The sequence below is a fragment of the Perca fluviatilis genome, chromosome 4, assembly GCF_010015445.1.
Source record: "Perca fluviatilis chromosome 4, GENO_Pfluv_1.0, whole genome shotgun sequence".
NCBI classification, from domain to species: domain Eukaryota; kingdom Metazoa; phylum Chordata; class Actinopteri; order Perciformes; family Percidae; genus Perca; species Perca fluviatilis.
In genome coordinates this window covers 31,430,707-31,442,832 of record NC_053115.1, presented here as the reverse complement: position 1 = coordinate 31,442,832, position 12,126 = coordinate 31,430,707, and the positions used below count along the sequence as shown (strand labels likewise).

The window sequence follows — 12,126 nt, the reverse complement described above, 5'->3', positions numbered from 1 at the left end:
TTAACATTAAAAATTATACTGTCAAAGAGTATATTATAGTTATGTTTATATCGTCTGTGTGTATATATAAAAATACACAGTAACTATCTCTCACCAGGGAAGAAATAATGGGCACTAGTGAGAAAATAATATATATATATTTTTTAACATCCCTCAGAAGTGTAATAAACATCCCTTATAAATATGTGTGTGTATATATATATATATATATATATACACACACACACACACACATAAATACACACACACTGACGATATAAACATAACTATAATATACTCTTTGACAGTATAATTTTAAATGTTAATATGCTATAACATTAGTTAAGTCAGATGGATATTACTCATGTAGCAAGTTGCATGATTGTCCATAGATGTTACAATTAACGTTACACTTTTGTACATTTGATTATCACAAGTAACTCTCACCAGGGAAGACATGATGGGCACTAGTGAGAAAATAAATATATATAAATATAATATATTTAATATATATATATATATATATTTTTTTTTTAACATCCCTCAGAACATAACAGAGCATAACAAACATCCCTACTGTTACACATTTTACTCTTATGTTAAAACACCAAATAAAAGTAATTTTACTGATTTAACCAACAATTACAGCACATAACTGGTATGGACATTGAACCAAAAATTATTATTATTACATGGTTATTGTAAGAATAAAACAAGAAACAGTGTTTCAGTATAAGAATCTTTTATATGCTTTAAACCAATAGTCAGGATGTGAGTACAAAGTATTCCATGATAAGGCTGTCAATATCAGTTGGGTACCTAAAAACAGTAAATGTGTTTACAGGTTAGGCAGACATGCATACGTCTGGTGGCCAGTAGCAATTTCCCAGAAGCTGACATCTGTAAGGAGATAGAGCAGGAGATAGGCAGTGTCCACATCCTCTCCACAGTCAGTGTCAGCACCCAGACCGATCCACCTGAACAGGAAACAGAAGAGGGAGGCAATAAGCAGTACATTTGCACAGGCACTTTGACAGATGACATACTGAACAACCACATAATAAAAAATGACCATTCATATTTTTACTTCTGTGGAAGGCTTCTCCCCAGCTACGGCACTGTCATCTCAGCAAGATCTGGAACTTAGCAGTGAGGGCTGTGAAGAGTCTGAGGTAGAAAGTTTAATGGAAGAGAGTCAAGATAATTGCAGTGAAGATGAGTTTGAGTTGGGTAGAGAGGAAAGCATCAGTGATGAGGATCAAAGTTTCAGTGATGTTGAGGATGAGGAAACAAATGTCTCACAAGAGCGAAAAAGTATTGTGTCGACAGGAGAATTGTTGAAGCTCTTTCATGTGTGTCATTGGGAAGGCTGTGGCAAATGTTTGGTGAGGCCACCGACAGTCTCCAAAAGTGGATTTGGGCTTAGGATCAACACAGAATGCATTGATGGCCATGATTTTATGTGGCATTCTCAGCCTTTAGTTAGAGGAATTATGGAATGCAATGTGTCTGTACCTGCTGCTGTATTTGTTACTGGAAATGAGTGCAGTCCATTCATGGAGGTGTGCGACACCATTGGTCTGGAAACCATCTCAAAAAGACAGTGGTTCAACATACAGAAGGCCTATGTCATCCCAGAGGTCAACAATACCTGGACAGTACACAATGAGGCTGTACTGAGTGCCTTAGGTGATGAGCGGCTCATCGTGTCAGGAGACTCCAGATATGACAGTCCAGGTCACAACGCCTCATATGGAACCTACTCACTCCTGGACATCAAGTCGAAGTTGGTGGTGGCACAGGAAACTGTTCAAGTCACAGAGGTGAAGAACAGTTATTGGCTTGAGGTGGATGGTATGGAAAGGTGCCTTTCCAAGTTGGGAGAATATGGTGTGACCATATCTGTTTTGGCAACCGACTGCCACCCATCAGTGCAGAAAGTCATGCGTCAGGAATATAAATCTATACAGCATGAATATGACCTCTGGCACATTGTTAAGTCTGTCAAAAAACGACTGCTGCAGTGCCACAACGAAGAGGTGTTTGAATGGATCAGAATGATCACAAACCACCTCTGGTTTTGTGTCACAACATGTGAGGGAAGTGTGACTAAGTTGAAAGACAAGTGGATCTCAATCCTGCATCACATTACCAATGTGCACCATTGGGTATCTGGTGAGACAATGACCAGGTGTGAGCACCGTACCTACACCCCTGAGGAAGAGAGTCAGCGTCCATGGCTCCTCCCTAGCTCTGCTGCCTTTCAGCAACTGCAGAAGATAGTGCTTGACAAGCAGCTCCTGAAGAAAGTGGAGAAAACCACACTGGGCATTCACACAGGACAGCTAGAGAGTCTTCACTCCCTGTACACGAAGTACGCCACAAAGAGGAAGAAATTTCTGAGGGAGAGTTTGGAGGCACGTCTGCGGGTTGCTGCTATGGATCACAACAGTAATGTGGACCGGAAGACAGCTAAAACAAAAGAAGGTGAAGAGCAACATAAACACCAGTACTCCAAGTCTGCTCAACAGTATGTTGTGACCCCACTGAAGGTGGACAAGGATTATACCTTCAGGAAGAACATAGTGGCAGGAGTGATCAATAGGTGCAAGTCGACATCCATCCGGGCAACATTGCAGGAGCTGAAAACAGAGACTGTTATCACGCTGGCCCAGCACAAAGGTGTGGAAAAACCAGAGAAAGCGGTGTCTGTTGCCATGCATCTGAACAGATTTGCATCCTCACAGTCCCGTAACAAAGTAACAAACCCTGACTGAGGAAGAGCAGAAAGAAAAACACAAAGTTTAGTAACATGTTAAAGTGACTAACACTATCCTTGTCAAAATTGTTTTTTCCTTGATTGTTAATTTCCTTAATTGTTCCATGATTACACTGTATATTATAATTAATTTAGAGCATTTTTTTCTAAATGAGTTATATGGATTTACATTGTAAATTTCCCATTATTTAAAGTACATTATTTGTGCAAGTCTGAGCACAGTTCAGTGTCAGACAAGCTGTTGTCATTTAATCACTATGCCTATAAAATAATTATTTGATGTTAAACTTTCAAATGTGTATTATAGTCTTTACTCTATTAGAGTGATTGTTTAAACATACAAGGCTTTACATCCATGGTCACAGTATACTGAGCCAGTACCTCAACCACCTAGCTTGACTTACCTGCATTGCTGTTAAATATTCACATTCCTTCTCAAAACTACTAAATATAATTTAAATGCCCATTAAACCACTTGATGAAATATTACAATAAATCCTCTTTAATGGCAAACATTGAATGCAACTTAAAATTCATCATATGCATATTCAAAACCATGATATTCCAGGGATGGAAAAACAGCCCTGATGGAGCCAACAACACAGGCTGGAATCGGAATCCGGTTCTTCTTCCCCAAATGCCCTCTGGCCCAAAGGGTAAATTGCCGGTATGCAGTCAACCTAAATAGACTGATGAAAAGAAAGAAATGTATTGGTTAGGTTTCAAATAATATTTTTTTTGTACATTTCATGGCCTTACAAAACACTTATTTTGTAATGTATATGTACACATTTTTTTAGTAGTTTAGTATAACTACATGTATTCATACATTTACTCTCCAGAACTGTTAGCTATTCATGCAGTGCCACATGATTTAGTTCATAAAATGGTTGTTTACATCTGGTTGTGTAACAAGCTTCCAGAATAAAGTGACAGTCAGTTACCAGGGGAGGTCTGCTGATTGTTGTTTTGACCACAGGGCCACAGAATTCTGTTCAATACAGTTTGTCTGTATGGGTTTTGCACTGCAGAATAACGTTGGTGATGTAATCTAGCACATTACATTATGCATTATTTGTATCTGCTATCAATTACAAGAGGGTGAATAATTTCTGTCAGATTACAGAATATGGCTGCGTTAGTGATGATCTCAGTCAAAAGTTATTGACAATAAACCTGGCTGAATGTAGGAATATCCCGACATCAAACTGTCTACATCACGGTGTTTTGACCGCAAACAACTAAAGTTAGGTACAGTCATTATTAGTTAACAGCTGTAAGCATGAACTAACTCATGCTAACTTAGTCAGGGCTCTACATTAACTTCTTGAGGCACTTGTACATTGTACTTACATTTACGTTTCAATTGTCCATGCACAAAAGTCACTTTTCTACAATTTCACTTTATACCCGGCAGAGGCTGATTTACCAAGGGATCCTTTAAAAGGTGTAGCTACTTTACAGTTGATTATTAACTGATATTTAATCCGGCAAGTCGCGGAGCTGAAGTTTTACAATAACGACGGAAAAACGAGCAGTGGAGTAGTAACGTTACGAGGCAGAGAGCCAGCCGCTAAATGAGTCAAATTAACTTCATGCTTCCTCCACACAAAGCACACTGCCATCGCCACGAGTGACAGCTTTTTCGGCTCGTTTTCTGTTAACGATGTGGTGAGGGGGTAACGTTAAGGCGGAGTTAGCAAGCTAACGTTCGCTAACTAACACCAGCTGGTTGGCTTGCTGGTTCCGCCATGCTTTTATCCTGCATCGCTTACAGAGAATGAGCTGAACAGCTAGCTAGCTAGCGGTCCGTCCGATGTTAGCGCTCCGCTAACCCACTGCCGCTGGGTCTAACGTTAGCGGTCCGCTGCCCCGGATTGTGGGGGAAAAAACATTTATTTGTTTCAAATCGGTAAAATAGACGTAATGAGTGGCACATAACGCTAAGTAACATGGCATTTTATTTTGTTTTATTTTAGTTTTAACTTGTCCAGTGGGGCAAGTAAATTCCTCTTCCACTTGCCCTACAAAAACTCCACTTGTCCCGGACAAGCGGACAAGCCTTAATCTCGAGCCCTGTTAGTGTTTAGCTAATTTAGTGAAGTTTATTAGTACCAGACAAAAAGACGACGTCTAACGTTATATGTAAACAAACTGCACATGGAAACATTGTTCGCGATGTCTGCCATCATATTCCTAACTCTTGTCAACACCATGTAAGTTACAATGTATTTTCTGTAACGTTACTGCATACAGTTAACCTTATCGGACCATTCGGCAGCGGTTAAAGCTAGCTTGACTTACCAGCTATTGATGGGACGCTCCAGTGTCTCCGCTCTGACATCCTTCAGGGAAAGCATTGCCACTTCCAACACGTCTACCTCCCGGCACAGCATGGCAAATGTGCGCGCCATAGTGATGCAGGATTGACCACGCAATACATGGTCAAGATCTGCCTCTTGACAGCAGATGGACTCCGACACGGTGGGCATCGCAGTACAACAGCCACACTGACACCAGGTAGCGTTGCCAACCCGCTCTTCGCCCCAAACCACCACCGGCTGTTCGACAAATCGACGTACCACTGCTCGGTTCCCACGCCGTATAGGCTCAAATGCGTACGCAATGGGACACACGGACTCAACAGGTCTTTCAAGTTCGTCTTCCTCCATTTAAAATCAGTGCGTATTCAGTACGGTCCAGGAACGCTTCACTCTCTTCACTCACCAACAGAACCAACCAACCCCGTTACGTAGGCTGTGACGTCACTCCAAAATGGCGACTTGCTAGGTAGATAGCTAGCTAGAAATTACGAAAATAATTTTGTCATATCTGTGGTTTTAACAACTTTTTAAAATAAAATTTTAGGCAAGGTGATTTTTTTTTATATATGTAGCTACTACCAGTGCGAAAACATGGACGTTTCATTTCCCCTTTAACACTAGGTTCGCTAGCATCCATGCTAATCGGTGCTAATCATGGATGTATTAAGAGAACGGAGCTAATAGTGCAAAGCTAACGGGTTAGCTAAGGTGCTGTATTCATATGCTAATAGTGTAATTAGCCACAAAAGGCTAGCGGAGTACTGTGTATTGCCTGTGAAAAGGCTAATGATTCTATCTATTGGTTATGGAAAGTAATGTTGCTTTTCAACACTCTTGCTAGCTGTGGGTATTTTGTTGAATGAATGTTAGTACAAGTTGTGTGTTTAATTGTTTAACTGGAGTTTATGGAGAAGTAACTCAAAGAGGCAAATTTTTAGTGCATTCTTTCTACTGTTACCTGTGCAGGGAGGGATAAATAAGCATGCATGTCTTAATGCCTCTAGATTACAACACTGTATCTTAAGTTATGGGAAAATAATTCAATTTGAGAGATGTTTAAATGCAATTTATGCAATTATATTAAGAATAGTGTTAATGTTACTAAGGTAGGTTCCATAAAACTTGAATTAGATTTTTTTTTTTGTATAAAGGTTACCTATTAATATAAATGTACTTTTGATACCTGAAAGGGATTTATATACTTTTGATACTTAAGAGAAGAAATTTAAGAACGGTTGTACAGCTGAATAGAGATTTAGATATTTCAATATGGGTTAACTGAAATATCACCTCATTTTATTTTCATTGTAGCCTAAGCAATTGATTTTATTTCTGAATAGTAATTGAGAGAACTGATTTGGCCTTATCTACAGATGGTGGAGGTGGAGATTTGAGAAGCGCTATGCACGGGAGGTCCGGTCCAGAGAGGGATATTGGATCACATTGATTCTTCAGATCCCAGAGTCTTCCAGGGGTTACAGATTCCCAGTTCAGTGGGCTGGGTGGCAGCTACAGGATCAAGACTCCCTGGATTCCTTCTTCATGGTGGTAGGACAAACAGAAACCAAACTCATATGGGCCCCAACGTTGAACATCTCTGAACTCTTGTCATCAAAGAACAATTGAGCTCATAGAACTGAAAAGGGTTTCTTTTATGAGCGCACTTTATTATTTTAGTTGTTATTTTTCATACCTGTGTTTTATCTGTATATGTGTATGCCATGTTTCTGTGTATATTAATACACTTCTCAAACTTTATCCTAATATGAGCTATTTCATAAATGTACATTCTTACTACATCGTAATAAGGGTTACAAATACTTTTTTTACTTGTGTTTCTGTTGTATCTGCTAGCCTTTGCAACTCATTTATAAATGCTTTGTAAAGCATAGCAAGTCCTCACTTTAGATGGGCTCACACAATATACTTAACTAACCAGTAGTAACTCATGAGTTAATCATGGATTACATTATTGGTAAGTATTTGTAACAGATGTGTTAACATCCCAGCTATTAGTTTAGGCCTTTTTCTAAATCATAACATTTTATTTAAGACATGAACAAATGTAGGTCTAAATAGTCTGTTAATCATTAACTTCCTAGTTTTAAACAACCTTTTGCGTTCCTGAGTACCTAGTTGATAATCGTAAAATTACTTCATTTACAAATGGTTAATGCATCATGTAGGAATTATTAAAAAATATACTGATAAACCTTTTACATGGGCTTACTTACTATGGACCAACCATTTACTAACTGTATTTACAAATGCTTTACTGATTAGAATGAATGTAGGAACTATGCTTTACAAATGATAAACAAATAAAGTACTACTAGTTTGTAGATAGTTTATAAAGGGAAAATTATTTAATTTACCAATGTTTTTTGCAATACTTAGAAAGTGTCAAACTTCTATTTATAAACATAATTTCCGAAAGCCTTATTTACTATGAACAAACCATTTATGAGTGTGTATACAAATGCTTCATTCATGAGAATTAACATAGGAGCAGTGCTTTACAAATGATGAACAAAGCATTTAGCAATAGTTAGTAACTGGTTTATAATGGGAAAATTATTTCATTTACAAATGGTTGTTTCATTATTTGTTAAGTATAAATCATGTACTTACAAACATTTTTCAAGATAGGCTTATTTACTATGAACAAACCATTTATAAATATGTGAACAAATGCTTTACTGATGATGAATTATGTAAGAACAATTAATTAATAATGATGAACAAACCATTAACTAATAGGCTTGATTACTATGAAAAAAACATGTATAATTGTGTGAACAAATACTTTACTCATGATGAACTATGTATGAACAATTAATAAGTAATAATGAACAAACCATCAACTAATAGTTAACTAATGCTTAATAAATGATGAATTATGGATAGTTATTATAAAGTGCTACCGGTTTTCTCCATAATTCCAGGGTAGATATGGACATAATGCACATCCTCAGCGACGCATTGATGTCCAGCATGCCCATAGCTACCCTGGAATTATGGAGAAAATAAGAATTTAATGATTCTATTGCTTAAGTGCCTGAATTTGCACCGCCCCCAAATGGCCAAAAATGGCTCCCCATTGAATTTGAAACCTGATTCACATAATACACATCCCCGCGACGCATTGATGCCCAGCATGTCCATAGCTACCTTGGATTTATGGAGAAAACAAGATTTTAATGATTCTATTGCTTAAAGGGGTGATAGAATGCAAAACCGATTTTACCCTGTCATAGTTGAATGAGGACAGTTCGGTGGGTAAATAGGACATACATAGAAGCTCAAAATCCCATTGACACCCCTTTACTATGAAAATCTCATATTTTGAAACTGCCGCTGAAAACGGGTGAATCCCAACCATAGACTGTTAATATTAATGGACAGAGCATGTGTGACGTCACCCATTGGTTTGTGGAGATCTGAAATCCGTCGTCGAGTTTGCGTTTATGGGCACAGCCATCATGGTTGCGGATGTGACGTTTTTAGACGAGAAGGAGGAGTGAGGGAGGAGCCGTAGACAGTTGGGCGGTATCTGACTATTTTTTTTTTTTGTTAGCAACGCTGCTTACACCCTTTGTTACATTACACACGTTCACTGGCAATCTGGATGCAACTTCTGCTGAAAGCTAGCATACATAATTCAAGGTAAGATTTAGCTTTGCTAAGTTTTAAATATATCTTTGTCCCATAGTCATATAAGAGGAGTCACATTGTAAAGTAAATGTATCTGATGTTACCATGTAAATTGTCTAACGTTAGCTAGCCACTTATGGTAAAACATGCTAAGTTTAGCTACGAAACGGTGATTGTCAATGCTTATCATTATCTAACGCTAACTATTAGCAAATGTTTAACCAAGTTTATTAGAACGTTTGGCTAACTGTAATAACCATAAAGCACCGATAAAGTCTTGCTACTGCCTTTACATGCTTTTAAGAGCTAACGTTAGCAGAAATAAGATCATTTAACTGACTTGAAGTTACACTAAAGAACAATACACTGTTGTTAATTCATCTGTATTCTCCTAGATAATTAATGAAGTACAGTTACATGCTAGTGTGCATATATATTTAACTATGAGGGGCTCAAATGGAAATTGATGACTCTTTTTCTTTCTTTCAGAAATAGGAGTGTGGAGAGCCACGATGGCATGTGCACCCAACCCAATTCCTCAGAATTAAGTAATAGTTACTTAAAAGTTACTTTTCTTTTTCCACTGTGCATTACCGACAACCAACAGACTGTCACACTATGCTCACTGTAATTGTAAAGGCAGCTTTTATTTCTTTACCCAGGCATTTGGACTTGACTGAATAGTGCTGCACAAGTGCTTTAAGCTTTATATGTTAAGCTATATTTTTATATTGTGGTTTGTAATGTCAACCATTTCTACTGTAACTAACAATGTGGCACTAGTGATTCAACTACCTCTTTTTATTATGCAGAATTCACTTGTGACAGTGAAGTTTCACAGCAGTGATTTATGTGTGGAATTTACACTGGATTGTAAAAGGTGAACTACATTATTTAATTCATCACTTTAAACATAATGTTAAAAATATTGCCAGTGTTTGTGGTTTATGTAGTTTTTGAAGTTAATGCCCATTTCAATGGGAAATAAAGGTCTTTCTAAAGCTACATTTGTTGTTTTTCTGAAGTAACTATAGGAACATACAGTATTGTAGTCATACAAGACATTGGTAATTTGATAGAATTTGTAATTGCTTAAAAGTGTCTATTTGGGCTTTAATCAACATAAATGATTTCTTAAATGTTACCATACTTACTTGAATGTTGACAAAGGATCAGCAAAATGTAGTTTGTGCTTTTCTTGTGTCTTTATGTACTTGTCAATTTTAATCACCATGAAAACACTTCACCAAAATCCTTTTAGATTAATTTATATATTTGAATATATTTCAAATACGTAGTCAAGTGTTTAGTAGGTAATTGAAAATGCACTAGGTGCTGTTTAATCTGTGTAGGGTTATTGTAAATTCATTATAACAAAAGTATGATCACAAATTGCAAAGAAAAAATAAACAACTTATTCAATGTAATAATTAAATCAATGTACCTTATATTTACTGCACTGACGTTTTTAAAGTATGAAAACTAAAAACCATACAAGGACATGCAATGTCAATATCTAATTCTAACAGTTTAATCCTATACATAAAATATCTCAATTATATGCCTTATACATATTTCTAAAGTGCTAACTTTTAGGTTTGAATGGTGAACAGAACGCAGAGCCAGGAGTGTGAATTAACAGGTTTTATTTGAAGTATCGAGTCCAGGTTTCTGAGGGGGGAAAAGCACGTCAAAGTTTCCAGGATGGAGAACGGGTCGGTGGTTTCTGGGAAGGAGCAGGTCCGTCAGAGGAAGATAGTAGGCCGGCTAGTGGTGGAGTCCAGTGGGGGTGGCTGTCTACTCCGGTGGATGGCAGCCGAGGCACAAGAGAAAGGATAAGGACAGGCAAATGTTTGTAATAGACAAACATGTAGTTAAGGCATGGTAGATCACAATGAATTATATTAATATATGCGCTTGTACATGAATCTATGCTTCAGATGAGGACATGCAGTATTAAGTAAACATACTCCTACATGTCAAATTTTTCTTAGACAATGTGTATTGTACGCAACACTTTTTTAATGATATGTACATTTTGGTAATAAACAGCACTTGTAAATATAGATTGTAACATGTATGTGACTCATCTTAAAACAGACTAATGTGCTGACAGAAGGTCTTGAAATAGATTAGCAGACACACAACTACAGTAAGTAGAAGAAAGACATCAGTGTAACAGCATCAACGCATATTCTGGCCCACTGCCCCGCCCAGAGACCTCCGTCTCCGAGTCTACGCGTTCCCCCCGCAGCTATGTCCGAGGGTGAGGGTGACGGTGATGCTGTGTGGGTGCCGCCGCGGCGGGGATGATATTATGTGCCTGTCCTTCGGGCACCTCCGGGTAACGTTGCCCAACTCTCGGGCAGGAACATATATTTCAGTATATTCAAGTAAAAGCAGTCTCTGCTTGTCCTGTGCGAATGCGCCACACGAAACTCAGATGTGAGGGGGTAATTTCTAAATCACACGCAGTCCCAAAATTATTCTAATCCCGTGCGAATATAGGGTTTAATATGACTTTGCACCATAGCATTAGCTATATCAGGCTTTGATTTTAAGCTAACATTAGCTACCATTACATGTAATAGTAGTGTTAGCTTGCGGGTTAGGGAGCCATGCGCATCGATTAGCAATAACACCACATATGGTTAAAAATAGATCGCCGTCGAGACCGTTATGCAGACCTACTGTATACGACTGTAACGTTAAATATATATTTGAATCCGTTTATACGGTCTGCATAATGTTAGCCCGCTAGCTTGGTTAGCAAGGTGCAATCTAGCTAGCAAACTGATATTAATTGGGATGCTAACGTTCGCTAACGAAAAACAGTATTTAAAAAAAGTTAACGTTACTTACCAGAAAAACTGAACTGCCGACTCCTTTGAGTGTCTTGTCGTCCAACCGAACGCTGAACAAGACATTATTAGGCGACCAAAGTGTCAAAGTCACTACGAAGAAAGCTGGTCAAACTCCAAAATGAAGTTGACGTGCCTAAACCTCTTGTCATGATTGACAGACCGCGAACTGTCAATCACATCATAGCCACGCCCTAAAACACCCTCTGCTTTATCGCCGATTTTAAAATCAACGAGACCATAATTCAAAAAATGAACATCATTCTGTGTTGCAGAAGACTTAAAACTAGCAATTGAGACCATAAACTCTTCAAGAAAATGTGAACTGAGGTAATAAATCAAGTGAGAAGTGGGTCACTTTCTCATAGACTTCTACAGAAACCGACCTCCTTTTGCAACCGCACGTGTCGCCCCCTGCTGGAATTCAGATAGAATGCAGGTTTAAGGCACTTCCGCATTTGCAGCACTTTGCGAAACCGGATGGGCTGTCCACTAATAATATACAGTCTATGATCCCAACAAAGCTGGA

At 38.1% G+C, this 12,126-nt stretch overlaps 1 long non-coding RNA gene across 1 annotated transcript; it reads right to left on the bottom strand.

Moving 5' to 3' along the window:
- Positions 1–704: 704 nt before the first annotated feature.
- Positions 705–4,570, bottom strand: LOC120556847. Its single transcript, XR_005638898.1, has 2 exons — positions 1,067–4,570; positions 705–956 (listed from the first exon to the last, which is right to left on the bottom strand). It is a non-coding gene; the product is annotated as an uncharacterized LOC120556847 (long non-coding RNA).
- Positions 4,571–12,126: the final 7,556 nt, after the last annotated feature.